The following is a 5310-nucleotide window of genomic DNA, read 5'->3' as shown; positions in this document are numbered from 1 at the left end:
ATGTTTGAGAGACTAAATCATAAATCATTTATCAAATATATAGAAAATTATTCGGTAAGCAATAATTTCAAGTAAATAACAAAACAAAGGTCAAATAAAACTAGTGGTGATCATAAATTGCAACCTAGATAGGGTCCATTAAATTAAGTCCCTCATATAATTTATGTCATGATTGGAAGGGAAACCCTTCCCTACCTTCGAATGAACTTTCTTCTGGACCATGACAGCATGACGATCAATGCTATATCTCTAGATAAATAACATCAAAAATTCTTCAAAAATAAAGAACAGTCAATCACAATGCACTATTTGCCACAATTCAAAGAGGTGTGTGACTGAAAAATAGAAAGTGAACAACTAAATATGCAATTAAAACTTGTCAGCTGTGTCTTGAAAAATTCTTGATGCTATTTTTCTAGAGAAATAACATTTTCCCAGTCTGATATATCACTAGAGCAATGTTATATCTCTAGAAAAATATCATCAAGAATTCTTCAAGAATAAAGAGTAACCAATCACAATGCACTATTTGCCACAATTTAAGGAGGTGTGGTTGAAAAATATAAAGTGAACAAATAAATCATGCAATTAAAACTTGCCAACTGTATCTTGAAAAATTCTTGATGCTATTTTTCTAGAAAAATAGCATTTTCCATATCACTATTATAGTTTTTCTTTTGATATATAAAATGAATATATAGATATAATGACAATGATTCTTGATTCTATATATAGATACATGCAACCTACTATATTAGTAATTAATATCAACAGTTGGATCCAACCATGGAAACCCCTCGTGTGCATGGAGTTTGGACATTCTCCTAATCAATAATCAACCAAAGTGACCACTCATAATCATATATATAGCCCCATATAATTAAATTCAATTGACAGGACACTAAACTTTTCATGGGTGAGAATTGAGAACCAATCCAGACTATTGTCCTTTAGCAACCAATTTATGAGACTATATATTAATTTTCTTAGTGATAATGCTATATATGCATTAATTGCAGCCCATGGTATTTGCTTCTAGCTCCATTATTGGGTCAATGATCCTTAGCTCCATGGTATTTGCTTCTAGCTCCACTCTTTGAGAAGACATTTGTTAGGAGGAAAAGCGCTTTCAATCCAGAGAATCTTGACTGTACAAAAAATAGATATGCCACACTTTATTGATAACAAGTTCTCACTAAGTTATTGTGTGGATACGCATACATTGAGTTCTCACTAAATATTAATTATACATATTTTGCAGAGCAAACTTAAAATAAGTTGTTTTATAGATACATTTTGAGTTCTCTAAGCAATGGGACTGCTTTCCCGCTCTTAAAAATCTGCACAATAACTAGTTGTTTTAAGTGCATTTAAGGCAAATACATATCATCCTCTTATTCCTGAAATGGTATTTGTTTTAGGGAAATGTTAATGAATGAGGCACTCTTTAAGAATTTTAGATAGTACAATTTTATAGAAAATTAAGCTTTTTCAAATAATAGTTTCATAATTTGGAACCCTAGACTGTCTTTAGGGAACTTGTTTGTTTTTATTGTGAATACAACAAATTCGTTGACATCGTTTACAAAATATAGTTTCAGTCGTAGTCATCCTGAATAGCAATGCGTAGCAGCCGACCCCAAAAACGGGATATCATATAACAATATGAATATGACAAATATCGGTCACCGATATTTGATTATTTTTTGGACAAATTACATGACTTATACTATAAAGCATAAACAAACTTATATATTTCTCAACAACAAAACTTATATTTAATATAAAATTAAATATAACACTCAAATCTCGTGAAACATTCATATATCAAAACACCAAAAAACAAAAGACATAGGAACAAAATAAAAAAAAAAATCACAAAACAAGAGAAACCATAAGATAGAAGATAGAAGAGTGTGTTTCTTGGCATAGGTGAGAAGAGATAAACCATTGAAAAATGTTAGGGTTTACGAAATTCTTAAAATGCCCTAATTAAAAAAGTTTTAAAAATATTGATCAATTAAAAATTTCCTACTAAAATAAAAAATAGCAGCTGAAGCGGTCTCTATCCGCTCCGCACCGTTACAGCAGTTGAAGTGGCTGCTATTTAATTTTGCGCCGCTATGACGATTGCCATCGCTGTCTGTCGCCGCTACGCTATACGCAACCCCCATAGTGCCACTATTGACTACTATGGTTTCAGTCTCATTCTTCTTGAAAACACACACACACACACACACACACACACACACACACACACAATTACGACTCAGGAGGATAACCTCTTACATTTAAAGAAAGAGAAATGATATTTGTACATCCAGTTTGTAACAACTTTTGTGACAACTTTCTCTCTCCTACTTGCATTATATTTTTACTTTCTCTCTCTATTGCTATGGTTTCCGTGACAACACCTACTTTTCTTTGTAAATTTATGATTGTCCCGAAAGTTGTCACACAAATGGTTGTTCAATTTGTTGGCATAAACCGGAAGAGAAAATAAAAAAGTAAAGAAAGACACTCATAATACACCCAAAAACTCAACGACCCCAATATACACTCACACCCTCCAAAGCAAATAGTTAACTACATCTCTCAACACTCTAAAACAAAAGTATAAAAAAAAAAGTAAGATACAAGTTTAAATTATTTTCACAAATTCAAGTTAGTAATGAACATAAATATAAGTAGAAGATCTATTTTTGAATCTCATGCATGGAAGATATTTTTAAAAAAATGAACTAAAGTAATATTTTTTTAGAATAGAAGGAGATGAAAGCTAATAACACTCACTTTAGAACACTCTCTCTAACACTCACTCTTTTATTGGATGAAATCATGTATGCCTCACTATTTTTTGTGGGTTTTATTTCCAAATTAAGACATAAGAACCGTCCTGATTAATTAGTTAATGAATTAATAAATAAATTGGTTAAAAGTTCATTATCAATATGATTTACTTAAGAGCAAGTGGTTGAGGTGCATCCTATAAAAAGAAACTAGAGCTCATATATAGTGTTGGTTTCCCTATTCCTTTACAATTCTAAGTAATATGAGTGATGGTGGGATTAGGCAAGTGCACCAAATCATTTACCAAGTAATAAAGTGATAAGTAGAGTATCGTATCCATAGGGATTGTCGTTTCGTCTAAACAATCTGTGTTACTTATTTGAGAGCAAAATAAATAAATAAGATAATGGTCTAGAGTTTGTAATAGAGAAAGTTTACATGTTTGATTGCAGAATGTTAATGACGGTTAAGAGTCTTTGAATCACATCTATTTATTTGTTGGAATTAATTAACAATTAATTCATGTTCAATTATTCTAAGTAGACTATCTATGTGACGAGTTCGTCAGGACGTGATAACCTAATTAGTTTGTCAAGTTGCACCTGCTGGTTGCACGGTGATCCTTACTTGTTGGGTCTTACTTCCTCAGGGGTAACTAAAACATAAACTTAAATTAGAGTTCCTAAATTTCCAAAGGTATGATTCCCAGTGTACCTAAAGGTTCTCATTTATGAATCTTAAAAGTAAATAGCACACTCTTCCTAGCCCTCGGTAGTTCTACAAACGGGCATCCCTATTAGTGTCTACCTTACCAAGGTGCGAGGAGAATGGAGTTACTGGACTGATTTAAGTCGTGAAGTCATTTGTTTCCTTAATTATTAACTAGTTACTACCTGATTTTAGTAGATGATCATCAATATTAGGCATGTCACCTTCCAAAGTACTTACCAACAAGGTACGCACGCTTTCAGTTTCTTTTGCGATTTTGGCCCCCTATTATAAAAAATAAAAATTTTACCCCTTAATTTTACAAAACGTTGCAAAGCTATGCTGTGAAGGTGCCACGTGTTCCAAAACAGGGGGGACAATATTGCAACTTTTTGTAAAGATAAAGGATCAAAAGAGCTTATTTCCCTAGAGGTAGAGGGTCAAAAGAGCATATTTCCATAAAGTTAGAGGGACAAAAGAGCATATTTCTATAATGATAGAGGGCAAAATTTTCATTTTTTTAATAGGGGGCCAAAATCGCAACATTTTAAAACTTAGGGGGGGGGGGGGGGGGGTGAAAAGTGCACTTTAGCCTAAATAAAATAATTATCCAACAAACAAGAGAGATGTTCATCTTAGAACCCTAGCCTAAAAAGATTTAGTTACTCATGGTATCTAAAGACAAATTACAAAAGAAATAAAACATACCCTAGAGAAACTTGGAGTGAGGAGAGAGAAACTCCTCACTGGAAGCTCCTAGTGCTTACATTCCTCTTGAACCGCTTCTTTCTGAATGAGAAATTGTGAATGAGGAATGCAATATTTATAGGGAGAAATTTCACTTGATGTCGGGTCGAAAAATTGGGTTTTCCCACTAAAAAGTAGTAAAAAGCAGTTTTGGCATGCATTCAGCAATGCTCGGGGCGCACAATCCATGCTCGGGGCGCTTGAGGCATGCTCAGGGTGCATGGCCATGTTCTTGAAACCTTTCTAGTTCAAAATTATTGAGCTGGACGTGAAAAAAAATAATGTTTTGTGTTAATTTAGTCAGTTGGATGCCTGAAAAAATGACATTTTTTGTGTTAATTGGCATATTCACGGGTGTAGTTTTAATAAAATGAGTGGGTGGTTAAAATAGCTCTTTAACTTAGATATCGGCTGTGTGTGTTCACGTTACCAAACATTAGCCATTACCACTTTCTTTCTTCTTAATCTACCCAAGAGGATGATCTAGGGTCAATTTTTGACTCGTACATAATTGTTTTTTCTTTATCTTTTAATTAAATACGTGATTTTCATATTTTTTAAGCCTTCCTTCGTATGTTTTTATTTTATTTCATCATCTTAGCACAACATTGTTTGTTTTGTTCCGTCTTTGTGCGGTGTGTATTTTATTTCCCATCTTAGTACGATGTTTATTTGATTCAAGTTGAAAGATTAACTTTGGTCAAGTGTATATTTAATCAATAATTTTCACGTCGTCAACGTTGCATATCCAAAGACATGAGTATTTCGGACACTTGAATATAGCCACATTTGTAGGGATATGATGAACTTTGTTGTTTTATGCTATTAGCTTGGATGTTGTGAATTTGTTTACAAATTCATCCTTTTTATTTTTAGCAACTTTAAATTTGTATTGTATCAATGTACTCTATCAACTTGAATGGATGATTATCGTTTATTTTTTTCAAAGAAAAAAAATACTAAGACATCAGTTTTTATATTGTTTTGCTGCGCCTGTCCAATATCTCTCAAAAACTGGTTTTATCCATGCACCATTTATAAAAAATTGATTACTTCAAGATGAAC

This window comes from Medicago sativa, chromosome 7 (assembly GCF_051527215.1).
Source record: "Medicago sativa cultivar Bolivia chromosome 7, Bolivia_mono, whole genome shotgun sequence".
Taxonomy (NCBI): Eukaryota; Viridiplantae; Streptophyta; class Magnoliopsida; order Fabales; family Fabaceae; genus Medicago; species Medicago sativa.
This window is presented reverse-complemented; position numbering follows the sequence as displayed.